The following is a 19,853-nucleotide window of genomic DNA, read 5'->3' on the forward strand; positions in this document are numbered from 1 at the left end:
GGAGGCTGAATTTGAGAATGACTTATATCATCATCTTGATGATGTCAGTCTTCTCTAGCACATAATTATCTCTAGTTTCTTAGAAAAACTAAATTTATTTGAATGATTAAACCTTTACATACTCTTACTTTATCCCTGTCGATAGTCTCTTGTGGGGTTAATCAAGGTGTTAAGCATGACTATCACAAAGGTAATGTTTTTCAATGAATCAGAAATGCATATTAATTAATATTTCTCTTATATTTGTGTTATAAGTAATTATCACTTTAATGTAATATTCATACATTCATTACTCAAGAGGATAATGAAAGCATTATACTTTATTATTTTTGTTGAAAGTTTATCTTATTAAGGAACATTTTAACAAGACAATATAAAAAGTCATATGAGTTTTGCAATGATTCTAAGATGTGGCAGATTACACTCTCCAAGTGCAAGTACAAAATTATTTTCCATCCTACATGCTGTATTAGAGTCGGCTACTTTTCCAAGAAGAGGTGAAGCCTATGTTCTCACAATTAAAGTACAGTTGATTTTTTGACTGTCTTGACCGTTAAAGTATGGCAGAAATTATTCTGAAACTAGTATTTCTGATTTGTATTCTTAGGATAATTGCACTTTTATCCCAACCACCATTCTGTGAGGAAGTCCAACTAGTCCAAAGGGAGACCCAAATGGAGAGGTATTAACATCCCAAGCCTCCAGCTCCAACTGAGCTTCAAGTCGACAGCCAGCACCAACCTGCCAGCCATGTAAGTGAGCCATCTTGTAACTGGAACTTCTAGACTCCAGTCAAGTTGTCCCATCTGATATCAGGTCACATCTGACAAGAGCCACCTACGCTAAGCCCTGTCCAAATTTCACATTTATAAACAAAATAAATAATTATTGTTTTACTTCACCAATTTTTATTAGTTTGTTTCACAGCAATAGATAACTGAATCTAATTTTGTACCAGAAATGGGAAGATGCTGAGATAAGACTAAAACCTGTATCACTGGCTATTGAATTGGGTTGTGGGAAGAACCTGTAAGAGCCCCAAGGAAACTGTTAGTTAAAGCTTAAAAACCTTGAGAAAAGTATTAATATTAGCTCAAAGGGCCTCAAGGAGATTTTTGATTAGAGCCTAAAGAAAAACAAAGTCAAAGTTACTGGAAGCCAGAAGAAAGTAGACTCCTATTATGTAGCGATGCACTATCCTTTTTATGTGGTAACACAGAAAATGGGGGTTATACTGAGTAAAACTGATGATCAAGCTAATGGAATTTTCATGCACAATATTGAGAGTGCTACGTGACTTCTTGCTACCTGTGATGAACCAATGGAGAGAATTTGAAAATGAACTACTAAATATGTGAGTCAAGGTTTTACAGGTTCAAAAATAAGTTTCTTGCTTCTCAAGATGGCAAACGATTCTCAAATAAGAAAAGATCTCAAACCAAAAGACAAATACATAGGTCAATTGGAACATAGAAACATATATAAAAAAAGGCCCTCTAGAGAGTTATGCCTTGTAGATCTTTTCTTTAGGAGAATTTCTATAAATCTTAAGGGCATATTTTCCATAGCAGCTTCACAGGGAGCCCAAGCTAAAGAAGAGTTTATCCTAAAGAGATTTGTCATTGTGTCCTTGATATAATGGAGCGGATCCCTATGATATTAGTAGAAAATCCACCTAAATTTTAAGAGAATAGTTATAGTTCCCAGGTTGGTCCAAAAATGACAGAGAGAACACTAAATTAAAAGAAATCTTTGGGTTTCAACATTTTGTGTGCAAGAAGACTGAGGAAGCTATGTAGTTGCAAACTGTGTTATTATAAAAAAAGGAAGGAAGATCTTGGCTGGGACCAAAATCACAGAAGCTGAACCAAGAGTTAAATTGATGGAGCCAAGAGTTTTGGAAAAATTTTCCTGAGAGCAGTACTAGACCCTAATAAGAAGACTAGCAATTTATGTTAAGTTGGATTGCAGAATTTATATGTGTATTAACCATATGTTTTTTTTTCTATCTTCTGATGCTTTGACATCTAGGCCCTCCCTGACCATGGAACCCCTCCCAGGGTTTGCTAATTTCCAGAGACAGAAAACAGCTCACCTGTGAATGCATCACTTATATGCAAACAAACAAATAAAGAACCCATACACCCAGTCACCTTCTTTATTGGGCTTTCATACTCCAGGCCACTACTCACTTGCCCTAAATACCCCAGGCCCAGTTACCAGACAACTAAACACAACGTTACATCTTGGAGCTTACTGAAATTATCCAAATTAGACAATGCTAAGCCTACTTAGCCTGAGTTGTCCTTTCCTTTCCAATGAAACACAATAAAGGCTTTTGCCCATGTTTTCTCCTCATTCCCTTTGCCACCTAATTGACTTTGCTACTTCCTCATGTGGCCCTCATGGAATGTCATGCCCCTTTCTCTTGTTGTCTGTGAGCATAACACATTACCTTTTCCATGGCAGACATCTCCTGATCTTTGCTTCACCATACCTGAATAATAATAAATCCATATTTTAAAATATTGTGGACCAAACTACCACTTTGCCTCCTGTTTACCCTCTTTTTGAATAGAAGTGTCTATTGTGGTCACCCTACAACCAATCCCACTGTGGATTGAATATGTGTGTCAAGAGAGGGGATGGGTCACCTTCCCACTCTCTAATTTTCAGCCAATATAGCTAGAAGTTTATCAATTTGATTGACATTTTCAACAACCAACTTTTAGTTTTATTGACATTTTTGTCTATTTTTCCATGTTAAGTTCTGTCTTTCTGTGAATGAGACTATAAAATTCAATTACCTTGTTCACAGTCAAAGCCTGTTGTTAAAATTCCTTTTCTTCCAAAGATGATAAAATAGAGTAAAACAAAATTACAAAATAATATATAAATCATCATAAGATAGATTGATGTCCAGAGCAAAAATAAATAAAACTCACCTAAACAAAAGGAAAGGGGTGAATATGAATGACTTCAGTGAATTTCCATAATTAGCTATAAGAGTCATAAAGAATCACTTTCCATCTGCATTATTTTACTCAAGGATGAATATTTTTTAATGTCTGCAGAAAAAATGTGCAGTACATGGGGGCCATCCTGGTGTTGCATCAGTTAAGTTCATTCTGCTTTGGCAGATGAGGGTTCACTGGTTAGAATCCCAGTCATGGACCTAGACATTGCTTAACAAGCCATGCTATGGCAAGTGTCCCACATCCAATGTAGAGGAAGATGGGCATGGATATTAGCTCAGGGTCAATCTTTGTCAGCAAAAAAGAGGAGGTTGGGTGGTGGATGTTAGCTCAGGACTAATCTTCCTCCAAAAAAAAAAAAATGTGCTGGTCGTTTAGGAACAGTGGCCGACATAAGGGTTCTATGAGGGTTATTATCCTAAAAACTCCATATGCATTCCCTTTGTATTCAACCACTTAGTCCTCTCCAAATTCCAGGAAATTGCTGATATGTTATCAATGGCTATCAATTTGCCTTTCCTATGTCATATAAGTGGAACCATGCAATATACACTTTTTTGAGTCTGGCTTTTTTACTTTGCATAATGCATTCAACATTCATGCTTCTTGTTACATGAATGAATAGCTCATTTTTTTGTTGTTGATGAATGTTATTCCATCTTATGACTGCAGTAAATTCTGTCTACCCATGCATCTGTTGGAAGACAATTTGGTCACTTCCAACTATGGACAATTATGAATAAAGCTACAATAAATATTTGTGTCAAAGTTTAAATTTAATTATTTGACTTAAGTGCTTAGTTTTAATAGCCTGCTTGTTTGAGTAATTGATGTCTAGGTTCATATGATGGACTAGATGGGACAGTCGAAAAGTCTATTCAGCAAGTGAAAGGATAAATTATTTGGAGAAAGATTAAATTCTGTGGAGTCTCTATGGGTTTTGGTAAACAATAACCAGAATTCAACTGTAAATTATTACATATACGAAGTCATATATGATTTAAAACTAAGGAAAAAACAGACTTTAAAAACTAGATCACGGGTAACTCAGATACTGAAGTAAAAAATATAAGGACTTCAAAAACCTTCCAATCGGTAATAAGTTCAAGAAAATAGAGACAGAAATACTCTTAAACAAAGAAAAATTTCATTAAAGAATGAGATTCTATAAAAAATAAATAAATTGATATTCTAAAATTGTAAACTAAAGTATCGGAAATTGAATTCTTTGGGTGTGTTTAAGGAAACATGCAAACTTCTGTAAAGTATTTTCTATGGGATGGAGATAATCTGTTGCTTTGAGGTTTATTAGAACTTAATGTAAGCTAATATGAATATCATGCCATTCCAATTTAAGATTTTTTAATACCAAATCAATATTCTTTATAATTATTTATAAACGTAATGTCTGTTACCTAAAAACACAGTTTAAATTAAACTACTCACACAGTAAAAGCCGTCACCTTGTGTGTATAATCTGGTAAATGATTACTTGTTGTCATACACCATCGTAACAACATATAAGCAACCTTAAGCATGATGCATTATGAATCCAGGAAAGTGATGAGTGCTGGAGAAGAGGGAAAGGAATGAGATAAGCAGGGATCTCTTTGGCTTTTCAATTCTATCAGTTGGATTTTCCTTTACAAAAAAATAGTACCTCAAGCATGGTAAAATGTTAATATTTTATAAACTGCTTTGTACTATTTTTATATTTATGAACAAAATAACGTTTAATTTTTAAATTGTTAAATTTATAAGTATGTTCAGGAAGGCATCAGTTAACTGTAATTATATAAAATTACAGTCTCAGAAGCCACACTGAATAGAATTATAAAATTATAATGTTGGGCTAATTCATTAGCTTGAAAAATAGAAATATTAATGTACCAAAAATTAAAAATGGTAAAAATTACTAGGAACAAAGAAAAATATTTATCTTATATCTTAAAAATTACATGAATTCTTCTTATTTCTATTCACCTATGGATATCTATAGTCGTTAATTTAGAAGAAAAAATAATATAGCTACATAAATTGTATGTACTAAATATAAAAATAATATATGAGATTGGACAAAGGAGGATTGTACGTTAAGATTTCCTGGAACAAGTCATCTTTGATCTTTTGGACAATTGAGAGTTAGTAAGGGACATTAAGAGTAAATAGACAAATGAAAGCAAATGCAGATATGATGATTTTTAAAGAAAAAACATCTATCAAGGTGTTAGCTGTAGGATGACAATAAGTTTTGTACCATACCCCAATACACCGGAGCTGTCCAAGAAGATGGAGATCATTTATGTCTGTACAGATGTTATCGTCAAAATCCATGTAATTTCTCTAAAGACTAATGATAAGTAACATATTATTGTTGTACTCAACTGAAGTCACCACTATGGAAGAACGACTCCATTCCAACAAACAAATGTCAATCGACGTCAGTCCTAATACCTACCTGCTCTCTTATGTGGTTACATTTTCAGTACAGCAGTCCAGTGACCATGGCAGCATTTAATATAGAGGATGGAGCATTTCAGAAAGTGACACCATAGAAACAGGGCATTTTCTCACTTGCAACACCTTCCCATGCACTTCTTCAGAGCCCCCATCACTTCTTTGTTCCTCAGGCTGTAGATGAGTGGATTAAGCATAAGAGTCACTATGGTGCCAAGCACAGTTCCAATCTGGTCTTGCTCAGGTGTATGGGAAGAGGTGGGTGTCATGTATATAAAGATGGCCTGACCAAAGTAGAGACTCACCACTGTCAGGTGGGAGGAACATGTGGCCAGGGCTTTGTTCTTGCCTTTGCAAGTGTTCATTCTGAGGACACAGAGGAAGATGAGAGTGTAGGAGGCCAGGATGAGAATAAATGGGACCAGGAGAAATACAATGGTTGACACAAATTTCACCATCTCATAGGCTGATATGTCCACAAAAGACATTCTCAGGATGGCTGGCATCTCACAAAAGTAATGATTAATCTCCCTAGAGCCACAGATAGGAAAATTCATTGGATAGATAGTGTGTACAAGGGCAGCAAGGGCTCCCCCAATCCAAGCTACAGCAGCCATCTGGAGACAGAACTTGGGGCTCATGAGGACTGTGTAACTCAGGGGATTACATTAGCGGTCATAGGCCATGAGAGTCAGCAGGATGCATTCAGCAAGGCCAAGGGTTAGGAAGAAAAAGAGCTGAGTGGCACAGGCAAAATAAGAAATGTTCTTCCTCCCTGTGAAATAGTTGGTGACCATCTTGGGGACTGTGCTAGAGATGTAAGCCAGGCCTATGAGGGAGAGCTGGCTGAGCAGGAAGTACATGGGGGTGTGGAGGCAAGAGTCCAGCCAGATGAGCATGATTAGTATGGAGTTTCCAGTAAAGGCAATAGTGTAGATGAAGAGGGTGATGAGGATGAGGAGATAGGGATATCTGAACCAGGGAAAGAGCCCTAGGAGGATGAAGTCTGTTGCTGTTTCATTCTTCTGGTCCAGGCCCATATTTTTATTCAAATGCTCTATTCATACTGAAATATTTGCAGAAGGAAAATAATATAACAAGAGTTGTAATGCTTTGATAAAATAATTTAATCTCTTGGTCAGCACCATTATCTCTGTATATGTATGGCTAGGTCTCTATAACAGTATATTCTCATAAAAGAGAAATTAAAAACTCCATCAAATCAAAATTCCTTTACCTAGGAATTATCAATGTCATATCCTACAGTTGGTTTGATTTGGGTAAATGAGTATGTAGTCCCTTTTACAGATAGTGATAACTAACTTGACCATTAGTTTCCGCATATATTTGAATTTTTTAATGAACTCTGGGCTGTTGACATTCTTTTGTCTTGCATGTTGCTTTTCTTAAATTCTTATTCTACCCACCTCCACCCCAGAGGATCTCTTGAACTTCTCCTGAGGCCCTCTCACAGCTGTACTCAAGAAGTTATAGCTGTCAACCAAATGAAATAGGCTGTTCATTCTATTTTACTTACTCACCTTGATAATTCTTATTTTATTCAATTTCTCCTTTTGTTCTTCGTTCTTAAATTAGTTTTAAACTGTATATTTGCATTTCAATAATTTTCTTATTCAATTAACAACCTAAAAGACATTACTCATATTCCTCTATCCATTAATCTTTCAGTTACTGTTCATTGTCCGTGGAATAGAAACTCCTTCAAAATACACTTAACATGTTGATTAAAGTCCTGCAAATCAATTCTAAGGTCTCATGTTTGTAGGAGAGGTATCTTTCCACTGATGACAAATGAAGACATGTATTTTCATTTATGTGATGACAAATATCAAATAGTAACTCAGTCTTGAGATCAATGAGTTGATTTCCGTTGCGAACCCTGATGATTCACATGCAATGCTTCCTCTCTTTTCGAGCAACAGCAACCAGAAATTTTGCTTTCATTATCAATTATATACGTGAAATACTATGTTGTATCAAATCATATATCCTCATGCCTTACTTTATTTAAGATAATGAAATCTAAGAACCACTCTAAAATAATTTTTCTAAGAATGGAAAAAGGCTGACCCTGGTAAAAGAGTGTGAACAGATTGCTTCCATCCATAACTCACTCTATTCTTATAAATGCCTTTATATACTTCTTCTGGAGAAAATTTTCAAGGAAAGGAGCACAGTTTTCATGATTCAGGATCCATGTAATGCTTCTCCCAGCCTAACATGAAGTAATCCCAAAAGATGTACTGCTGGAGGACAAGATTGTCTCCCCTCATGTCTGTATAGTGGAGGAAATACTAACAATAATGATAATTACAATAACAGTAGTTAACACTTATGGTGGGCTTACTAAATGCCAGGGTGATTTGCATGCAGTAACTAAGTGGCACTTCATATGGGCCATATGTGCAATCTTGAGGAACTGAGACAGAGAGGGATATAACAATGTGCCCTATGTCCCTTGTCAGGCAATGGCTGAAGACATGAGGACTCAGGCAGTTTAAAACAGAGCTTCCCTCCATCAAGACGTTATTCTATCTCTCTAGTGATTTATATATTTATCTAAACCACTGAAAATTTATTGTTTAATTCCTACCTCTTCTAATTGTCAAGTAAATGTACTCACTGTGAGAAGCAATCTTCCTTTTCACGTGGTCTAAACTTACCTGTTCTTGCTTTTCAAAGATTTCTGCCTGAATTTTTGATGTGGAGGCTGGATGAAAACAAGATTTAACCTCCTGCATACAAGCCAATTGTTTTATTAATGGATAAAATCATTTTCCCTCCCCTACCTCCAGTTCCCTAGTCACTGGTGCCTGGAGAACTTCAAGTAGCTCTGCCACTCATTTTGCCCCATGGCTTTTTTGCATTCACTTAGTCAGTTCTTGTCCTGAGAAATTATAGCTTTGTAATAAGGTTTGAAGTCAGGAATTTTGAGGCCTAAGTTTTTGTTTTTCTCAGAAGGACTTTGGAAATTCAGGGTCTTTGTGGTTCCATACAAATTTTAGCATTTTATTTTATCTTTCCATGAAAAGTGCCATTGGAATTTGATATTACATTGACTCTTTAGATGATTTTGAGTAGTATGGGCATTTTAACATAATTAATTTTTCTGATTCATGCATATGAGATATCTTAATTTATTTGTGTATTCAATTTATTTTATCAATGTCTATTAATTTTCAGAGTACAGATCTTGCACCTTGTTGTTCAAATTTGTTTCTAAGTGTTTTATGCATTTTAATGCTATTGTATATGGAATTGTTTCATTCATTTATTTTTTACATGGTTTATTGTTAATGTATAGAAACACAACTGATTTTTTCATGTGACACTGTATTTCACAACTTTACTGAATTTATTAGTTCTACGAGGTTTTTACTAACTCTTTAGGGTTTTCTATTTATAAGATCATACTATCAGCAAACAGTCAATTTTACTTTTTTCTTTCCAATTGGATGCTTCATTTCTTCTTCTTGACTAGTTACTGTGACTAAATCTTTCTGTATTATGTTGAATAAGAGTAGTAAGAGTGGATTCCCTTATCGTGTTCTTAATCTTTGTGGGAAAGATTTCGACTTTTCACTCTTGAGTATCACGTTAGCTGTGGGTTTGTCATATATGGCCTTTATTATATTGAGGTACATTCCTTCTGTACCCAGTGTGTTGGGTCATTACTATGGAAGTGTTTTGTCAAACATGTTCATACATTTATTGAGATGATCATATGATATCTTTTATCTTTCATTCTAATAAGACATTTATTTATTTGTGTATGTTGACTCATCCTTGCAATCGAAGGATGAATCCCACTTGTTCATGGTGTGTGATCCTTTAAATGTGCTTTTGAATTTGGTTTGCTATTTTTTTTGAGAAATTTTACATCTATAGTCATCAGGAATATTGGTCTGTATTTTCTTTTCTTTTAGTATTCTTATCTGGCTTTCATATCATGCCAATTCTCACCTCATAAAATGAATTTGGAAGTGTTCCCTACTCTTCAGGTTGTTTTTAAGAGTTTGAGAAGCATTGGCATCAATTCTTCTTTAGCTGTTAGGTAGCATTAACCAGTCAAGCCACCTGGTTCTGGGCTTTTTTTATTGTTGGGAAGTATATGGTTACTATTTCAATCTTCTTACTTGTTATTGGTCTGAACAGATTTTCTATTTCTTCATTATTTGGTCTGGGCAGGTTATATGTTCTGAGGAATTCATCCATTTCTTCAAGTTGATCCAGTTTGTTGGCATATAATTGTTCACAGTATTCTCTTATGATTGTCAGTGTTTCTATGGTTTCAGTTTTAACATGCTATGGCAAACCACAAGCAAATCCAGAAAACTTTAGTTAAAATTTCTTTAAATCTCCACATTTCCCCTTTTGATCAGGATCTTTCTGTGAAAGCAATGTTGATCAACAGTCAGGTTCCCTGTGCATAGTGCTCTTGTCCCTCAGTGCCAGGAAGCACCTTTCTTGATTGACTTGTCCCATGTTGCAGGGAAAGTATAAAGTGGGTTGGAAACCACTTAGGCCACATTGGAGTAACAAGAATGATTAAGAGGCAGAATTATCAGACATTTTCCATCTAAAGTCTGTATTTCTTAAGGTTGTAGGTATTGGAGATCATATCAAATTGCTCAACCACCATTACCCCATAGGGCACATCATTTTTTACAGAGGTACAACAGGCAATAGGTACACAAGTTCACGATAAGTATACAGAATAAGATGAAGAGAAATATTGCACCTCTGGGTTGCAGGATGATTTTAAACTTGAAGGTAACCACTTGAACAAATCAAAACACAGTGGATTGATAGGTGCAATTTGTTGTAGCCAATGCACTTACTCTTTAATCTTATGTAATACTGTTTCTACTTCCCCAGATGTATTTATCCATGTGCAGCAGGAGGTGTTTGCCAATGCACTGATACCTCCTTACTCAGCAAGTAATCAAGAGGTATACATTTACCCAAAACTACCTTGACCTGACCACATTTATCCAAAACTATCTGAGTTAAGTGACCATTACTGAGCTGAAATTGCTTTGACTATGGAGTCAGCCAACGCTTCGAGAGTTAGGGAGAGATTCCTGATCATTTGTTCACAGGCACTCACTCTGATCCACAGGAAGGAAGCTCTTCCCATGGAGGCAAACCTAGAGTCACATACACCTCCAGGAAGTTCTCATTTAGCATGACTATGGAGATTCAGTGGGAGAGACCAATGAGAGTTCATTGTTTAGTGATGCAGATAGAACAGGACAGTGAATGCAGCAATTGTACACTGTCCTTGTGTTCAGCACCTGTCAAGGCAATGAGTTGCCCAATTATTGAGGACATTCCTGAAGCCTCCACCAATAAAAACATAACCAGGGGGTTTACAGAAGGCAACCACATAAGTGATATCACCCATAGACTTGTTCATTGACATAGAGGTGCTAGCATTTTATAACCAAGGTTCAGATGCTATGTTGTTACATACCAAAAGTTGCCTGAATAAATGGGTATATCAAGAAAGTTATAGATGGCCTGGGTTACACTGGCAGCCCAACAGAATTTTTCACAGAAATATTCAAAAGACCTTGTTTTTTTCCTCCCATGTATGAGTTAAATTAAAGCAAGGAATGAGTTTAGGTGGGCCTAGCTTCCTGAGTTAGTAGAATGGGTCTGCATATCAATTGAGACAAACAGTGGCATCTGGAATCTCAATGAAATTATTCCCAGTGTGAACTAAGGAGCCATTACTCTCTGGAACAGACTGAGGTTTCTGATGGTAAATCCAGCAGAGAGGCCTCCCTCTTTTGCAAGGGATTAGGAAACATGGTGAAGGGCCTTCTCCTTCAGGAAAGAGAGAGAGAAAACAAAGTAGGAAGCAGTGGAAAGACGGTATAGAGGCTTGTTCCAGTCACCGTGGAAAAGCTATCTGCCTCAAATTGAGCTGCTTCTCTTCCTAGTCAATTTGCTTTGGAGGTCTCCAGCATTTGTAAAAGAACTTGATGTCAGGTAGAGTCTTCTTTAGCTGTGAGAACTGTAACCAAGTCTCAAGTCCCTGAAGTTTGGTTGCCATCTCAGTAGTGAGGAGGGACTTGCATAGTCATCTCTGAGGAGATTTCAAGGGTGATAAAATTGCCAATGTCAGTTTGGAGTATCATGTTCAGACTTAAGCAAAATAGAAGAATTTAGGATCCACTACAACTTACAGGTATAGCACAACATTAAAGACACTAGGGCTAGAATTTAATGTCTACAAAGGTGCAAACATAATTTCTTTTGCCACAATAACACCCATTTTTAATAAAGATAATCATAGCATGACTAATTTGTGTGTTAAATTTGACTGATTATTTATATATATGCAGCAAAAATAGTGACTGACTATACAAGCTCTTTATTAAAATTGCTTGCTGGAATCTGCTAAGCAACTAACTAGGCTGATTTTTCAAGCAGTTCCTTAAAACTGTCTGGTCATATCTGAGTCTGTGTATATCTCTCTCAAATATGATATTCTAGTCAAAGCTTTGGTAATGTAGCCAATATTTCCAATTGTGTCCTGTTACAAGGAGAAAAGACCTTCACTGAACCCATGCATATACAAATATTGTCATGAAAAGAATACTTGAGAATTTCCAAATTCTGAAAGAATCAGGAAGAGAATAAAACAAGAACTGTCTGTAAGTGACAAAAAACTTCTTTTTTAAAGGCAATGGGTAAATACAATTGACAGGAAAATTTGGGTATTTTTGTGGCATACATTTTAGATAGTCACTACAATTACAGGTAATAACATTATATCAGGAAATCTGATTTTTAGATATTTTAAACAATTTCTAGAACACTTTTTACTAACATTAACTCGTACAATATAACCTAAAAAGTCTTATTATTGCTCAATCAACCCTACATCTCATGTAATTTGACATACCAGATAAGCCTAATAGGGGCAATATCTTTCTTTTCATAAGAAGGAAGAGTAAATCATTTGAGATATTCCACTGCTTTCTGGAAAATTCCGAAGTTACATCCAGGTAATTTAGAATTTGAATATTTTGGGAAGATTGTCAAAAATGCCAAAAGACTTGGACACAGATCATTATGAAATAATACTTAGGTATCTATTTGACCAAAGAAACAATAACATGTTTCAAAAGCGAATACAAAAGGTGACATAGTTGCAAGCCAAACTTAAGTCCTTCAATCCTAAGAAAACTCAACTTTTCTAAGAAATTAAAGATTTGATAGAGAAAAAAAGAACACAGAAAATTATTTTGATAAAACATGAAACCTCCATTTTCTAATCATATTGCTTAAAGGTGAAAAAGCCCTCGCAGCCTGTATTGCCATAAGTCTTATATCCCAAGAAACATTGTCATGTAAACAGAAAAAGAGCCAAATTTTAATTTTACATTAACTTATTTTGATATTAAAATTCACTCATTCTAATCTTAGGTAGTCTTCACTCTTCATAAAATTATTTTCCAAAAATTTCTTTCCATAAACCTTCTACAACTTTCTTTTTACATTCAGATTTTGTCCTATGTCTTCTTGTTTACTATTTTGTAATAATTAGCCTTTCTTTAAGACAAAATTACTTTCCTCTCCCTCAACAGAACGCATTTCCATTCCTCATACTTTCTCTTACTGAAACTCACATCCTACTTTCTTGCATACAAAGATGTTTCCCTGTTTGTTTCTAACAGCTCTGATCATGTATATTAGAATTCTTAACCCTTGGTATCCCTTATTCCTAGTGAACACTAAGTAAGCATTCATGAACTGCCTGATTTACAAATACATTTCATAATTTTAAGGAGTATGTGCCCTTTGAATAGTGCAACCTTCCAATGTGGCACAAGACATGGTTACCAACAGACTCAAATTGATCTTTAATTTTTGCACTAGGAAGCCAAAAGTAGGTAAACCTATATCCAGTAATTAATGTTTAGTATTGTACTTGTCTGGAAAATGATTTAGGTATTCACTGACTATCCATTACTTAGTTTAAGATAGTATAAACTTTGATCTTATTTACATTTATTTTAATTACTTGTTTTTAAAAATCATGCTTGGATTATACATTAAACAGCCAACTATCATCTTAAGTTACTTTCTTGTTGAAAAATTTTGTAACAGTGGCAGAATGAACCTAGTTTTCTAGTAAACCAAGGCAAAGAGTAAAGGCGCATGTTTGCATTACACCCAATACTAACAACTCTGAAGACATGTGTATTTTTTTCCCACAAACAACTTTAACCTAGCTTTTATTTACTAAAGATTTATTCTAGGTCACATAAATTTGAAAAGCATTTGATTTAGTTTCTTTTATATTTATGAGATTCTGGAATACTTAATTTGTAGGTGCTTAGTTTCAAGCCAATTAAAAAGAACTTTTTACAAATTAGTTTTGACATCATTTGCAGATAGAAAAATATCACATCTTTGTGACATATATACATAGACATACATAACATAGGCACAAATGGAGTTCTCATAGCCTTCATTTGAAAACTTTAGTTATGTCTCATGTACAAAACTCAAAGGAATAATTGCATCCAAACTGTATTTCTGGTAGATGGACTAATTTAAAGTTACTTCTTCAGATAGTCAGTCTTTCATCAAAAGACTTTAATTTACATGCCACAAAGATCCTTTTAGATCTGTTTTTGGAGTCATTTTGTCTATTATCAAAAGTCTATGGTAATTGTTATTTAAATTTTCCCTCAGATTTTTATTTGTGCCCAGTTAACTAAGAAATAATAACTAGAGGTTTAGCGTTTGAATCCTCAAAAAGTCTGATTTTAAACAGGGCAGGTATTTGCATAAAGGAGGAGAGAATGATGGCATTGGGGTCAGAGCCTGAGCTCAAGATGGATGCCAGACATAGTGTGAGACAAAGGAGTCTGGGAAGACAAACAAAGTGGTGCCTGAGACAAAGAGCAAAGGGGGAGGCGAACATGAAGCTCCAGAAGCCATTTTGTTTTCTCTCAGTTTTTCTGTTTAGTTTTTACAGCTAATTCAGACAGACTATATTGTATTCAGGTGACTTTATAGGTTTGTGTATGTCCAGAAGCCTCCAGATACTAATTAAAACAGAAACATCATTTATTTTACTTAATTTTAGAGCTTCTTATTAAGAAATGCTAGTTTGGGGAGAGCAGAATTTCCCCATATTGGCCAGTGAAAGTCTGGACTAACCTTAGTCAGTTTGACCTGCTTAGTTAAAAATGCACATGCAGTAGCCGGCCCCATGGCTGGGTGGTTAATTTTGTGTGCTCTGCTTTGGTGGCATGGAGTTTCACTGATCCAAATCCTGGGTACAGATCTAGCACTGCTCATCAGACCATGCTGTGGTATGTTATGAGGCATCCCACATAACAGAACCAGAATGACCTACAAAAAGACTATACAGCTATGTACTCGGGGGCTTCCAGGAGAAGACAAAAAAAGGGAAGAAGATTGGCAAAAGATGTTAGCTCAGGTGTCAATTCTTTAAAAATAAATAAATATTTTTTTAAAAGCACACGTAGGGGATTCAATGTTCATAAACACAAACCTGTCTGTAGTCTCTAACATGAGAGTTTCTCTCAGAATGTTTCAATGACTGGAATCCCATTTCTGAAATTTCTTCTGAAAACGCAAAAAGTTTGCCAAAGTCCTAGACTCAAAGGAATCTAAAAACAAAAGAAAGTTGCTAGTATCCCAGCCCTGAACCTGAAACAAAAGAAAACTCCTAGATGTTCAGCAAGCCCAAGTCCCACAAAAGCAACTGTACTACCTTCAGAAAATAACTGAATAGTAATCAAAGATGATGCCTTGAACCCAAAGACAGAACCTTGAACCAGGAGGAAAACGTTCCTCCCTCAAGAGAACAAAACGTCTTCTGAGCCCAAATAAAGTCTGAGAGCTCAGAACACAAACAGAGTAGAGCTCGAAATACAAGATGACAATCACCAAACTGAAAGCAGGTTGCAACTCAGAGAAGTGAAAAGCACAAGGAGCATAGTGTGGGTACATTCCTTGATTCCAGGAGGTGCTGTCTCTCGGAGGGTCACCTCCTTTGGATCCCAGTTTTATGAAACCATATATTTCAACTTAAAAACTAAATTTACTTTGTATTTTTAACCTCAAAATGAGTTTACTCATGAATAGCCAAAAGAATTGCAATTTGGAATGTGCATGCTACTGCGAATCCACAAAACTAAGGAGGGAAGCTGCTTTTATAGAGAAAAAGGGAGAGTAGAGAGGGGCTGTTCTAAATGAAAATTCATTGGGGGAAATTAACAGTTCAGGGTAGCAATGGCTTCTTATTGGCTGAACTGTTGCCAGGTGGAGAAAGCAATACTGAGCAGAAAGCAAGAAGCTTTCCCATTTACTCCCTGCCCCTCACATGCAAAGCTTTCCCCACTATCAGTATCTCCCACCAAAGTGATACATTTATTACAACTAATGAACCTACATTTACACATTATCACCCAAAGTGCATAGTCTACACTAGGGTCCACTCTTGGTGTTGTTCAAATGTGTAATATGCATGCACTATTATAGTCTCATACAGAATAGTTTCTTTGTCCTAAAAGTCCTCTGTACTTTGCCTATTCATCCCTCCCTTTCCCTTCTCTCCTTGAAACCACTGATATATTTGCTGTCTCCATAGTCTATTTTTCCCAGAATGTCACATACTTGGGTAATATGGCATGTAGCCTTTTTAGATTGGCTTGCTTTATTGTTGAAGGCTATTGCCCAATGAAAGCATTAACTAAAGAAAGTGAAAAGCAAGTTTCCTCCTGGCCATATCTTTCCAGGTTTAAAATTTTTAGCATAAATAATTGGTGCTGACGCAATTTTACCATATGTTGTAAAACTGTACTTCCTATATGCCTTTTATATACATCAAACATGTGACCTAAACCACCTCTCAAAGTGGCAGATTATACACTTTGTTCTCATGGTTATCACTGACGTCCAGTTTTAACCTTTGTTTATGGTTTCCACAAATGGTTTCATCTGATCTCAAGGTTTCAATTTCTAGTTAAATATCTCCGCCAAACTCTCCTCCTATTTTAATCTCTGGAGGTCTAGCCTCATGGCCCAACCTCTCCTTCAATAACCTGATTTATGACAACATTTAAATGAACACGCTGTATTTTGGCTAGCCTGGCCCCTTTTTCTAGATTTATTTATCTTCCTTTTCTATTGTGTACTCCATCATGACCCAAATATCTTTTGACAGACAACTTTAATAATGCTTTCTTCTTTTTAGTTAAACCTTAGCTACCACATTCAAGCAGTAATCACTTCTTAATAAATCTACTCCAGAAATGTTTATTAACCTTAATCTCTTCTATTTTTACTAAATAGTCTTTAGAAAATGCCCCAATTATATATATATATTTTAATTTTAGTGTCTCATAAATTATCATCAGACACCAGATTGTCCTCAGAGTATTCATTGAAATGAGATTGCCAAAGTTACTTTTCTTTCATAGACACAAGTTGCTTAAGCTTCTTAGATAGAAATGACTCTGTTGTGCCCTATTTGTAGTAGATTCTGCATCCCTCCATGCACACAGGCAATCCTAACTAACAGCAGACTAATACAGGAATAGGGAGACCTGCCTCAATGAGACATCAGATTCCTTGAGGCATTGGACTTGAGAGATAAACCAGCCTCACTCATCTTGGCCAAGAGTAACCACATATGTCTTCTACTGTTTGTGTCCCCATAGCACCCTAGTCTTTTTGAAAGTACAGCCTTCCTCTGACTATAAAGGGCACAGTAACTAGAAAGTTAATTCTATTATTACTGTATTGATTAAATTAGCCAATGTAGCATTTTACATTGCTCTTATATGCAAGTTTATATAATATAAAGATTCCCTGCCATCTATTGTACACTCCAGGGGATATCAGAAAATTATTCTCAGCATCTTGTTATGACATTCTTTTCTGGATATGTATAACCAAATCAACCCTTTAATTCTGTGTCTCAGCCAAATGACCTTACTACTCTTTCTCAAAGGCTACAAGGTCTTCCAGAAATAACTATTCAATACATGCTTTACTGGGTGTCTCAGTTGCCTTATCTCTCTATCAAACAAGACAACCCAGCCCTTAAAATCTGATCCTAATTATTTCTGAATGTTTGGGTAGTTTTCTCTCTGCTCCACTCAAAGTTAGTCACTAATCTCCTTTGCATTCCAAATTTTTTTTTTATATATATATTTCTGCTATTGGAATTAACACATGACTTTTTTACTATAACGTCTTTAATTTGTAGGATCCTGTAGCCACTACAAGATGCTTTCTGGAATAAGAAAAATCAATATTAGTAATAGTCATATAGTTCCTGTTATGGTAAACTCAGCAGTCTTATGATATTGACGTTTCAAAAATATAAACATTTTCTGAATACATTTTTTGAATGACAAGTATTACTAATAGAATAAGATGAAATGAAATATCATTCAGTAGGAGAAAGCTTCACTTATCCTTGGGTATATTTAGATTAAATTTGAAAATTAATTTACAGTATTACTGAATGAGGCATTGTTTTGAAAGAATATGTTAACTCCAGATAAAGATGCTTCAGATAATATCTTTGTGTTTTACAAATGCTGAGCTTAATTCTCCTTTGATAGATTCATGAGTCTCTGCAGTACAATCAGCAGTTTTATGTAAACGAAGCCTGTGCAGCCACTCCTTTCAAGCACTGCTCTCGAATTGCCACTACCAAGTGTTTTAATCTCTTAGTTTTCTTAACAGTGGAGAGGAGCAATTGAATTTTTAAAATATGTTTTAATAAATAGAATACCAAAACCAGTATACAAACAGAGATACAAGATGTGTTATATATACATGTATCTAAAACTGTACCTTCCATTCAATAGCATTTCTGGTATAAACTATACAATAGATATTCTAGAGTTTCGAAATCATCATTACAACACATACACAAAAAAATGTTGTTTCGTGATTCTAACAATCTCAATATTCTACAAACTCAATAATATCAATTTTCAAAAATTTCACTCATAAACTTATGATGTTGATTTATGGAATTGCTGTAAAACATCATGTGCTTCATTCAGGAAATAGAGTGCTGTATTTCTCAGAGTTCCAAATATGATATGTTCTTTTTGAATAATTATAATAATTACTAATTGTGTTAATCAGAAAATATGTTTATCTAATTCTGAGGCAGAAAGAAACACAATAAAATTAGTATTCCAAAACATCATCAAACGATGTAATACAAGAATAATTTAGTTAGATATGCTTTTTGATCCGGGTCTGGTTCTTTAGCTTCAATGTACAGTTTTATGGTTTATTTTCTTTTTTAGGATAGGCTCAAACTTACACTTGTGTACACAATTTAAACTTACTCTTTATTTTCGGAATACCCACACATCTGAGTGAAGAACAGACACGGACAACAGAAGGTTGAATTTGACTGTGTCTTCCATTATTAATACACATAATTGTAGGGTGGATAACTCTTTGAAAATTGTGCTTGCCCATTTTTTGAAGATAGATATTCTTTGATATTTCTTAATTAGTTTGATTTGGCTTATCAAGAAACTTTAGAGGAAAATAATACAATGAAACTATTACTTCTGGCATAACAGAAGAATTAAATGCTAACTTCTCCCATGAGGGCAAAACACTCCATAAACCTTCCCATTGTCTGTTTCCTGTCTAGACAAAAATTTCTCTGTCTTCCACCTACATAAATATAAATCAGTATTACTCGGCCAGGATCAAAATGTTATAAGAGCAAAGTAAATTGGAAAAACAATAGGTATTGGTACAGACTTGAGACCTAGATGCATCTTTTAGAAGAAAACTGCAAAACGAAAATAAATCCAGTACAGTATGAAATGAGCAAAGTAGAGATTGCAAATACACTGTACACTCAGTAAAAGAATTGTCAATGAAACAATCATTAATCAATTTGCAAATCAAAGTCTGGATGAGTTTAATATATGAGCCAGTTTTGAGGACTTGGAGTGAACTTCTCAAGACAGGAAGAACTTTAAAAATTGGGATGTGCAGAGTGATTATATATCATCTTGGAACAAGGAACATATGTCACATATGACAAGAATATCTCTTTTCTTACAGTCACAAGATTCTTTTCTAGCATAGCAGGTCAGTGGTCAGCAGATCACCAGTCACAAAGTGAACACAACCAGTCAAAAATTAATCCTTAGTTTGTGGGAAGAAATACTTATCCTTAAAGAAATGATGATATGGGGGGAGGCAACATCCCTACCTTTAAGGACATCAATTTTGGTTTTAGGACATTGTAAATGTTTAAAGCAGGTGTACAATGCATGCTCAATAGGCCATGCCAGACCCTTCTGGAAAAGCAAGGCCAGGACAAATTAGTTTTAAACCAAATGACTTCCT

General features: G+C 35.2%; 1 pseudogene; it reads right to left on the minus strand.

Annotated features, from left to right (window-relative positions):
* Positions 1-5,545: 5,545 nt before the first annotated feature.
* On the minus strand, positions 5,546-6,472 carry LOC138924528 (olfactory receptor 2T27-like; annotated as a pseudogene).
* Between the last annotated feature and the right edge of the window lie 13,381 nt (positions 6,473-19,853).

The sequence above is a fragment of the Equus caballus genome, chromosome 6, assembly GCF_041296265.1.
Source record: "Equus caballus isolate H_3958 breed thoroughbred chromosome 6, TB-T2T, whole genome shotgun sequence".
Taxonomy (NCBI): Eukaryota; Metazoa; Chordata; class Mammalia; order Perissodactyla; family Equidae; genus Equus; species Equus caballus.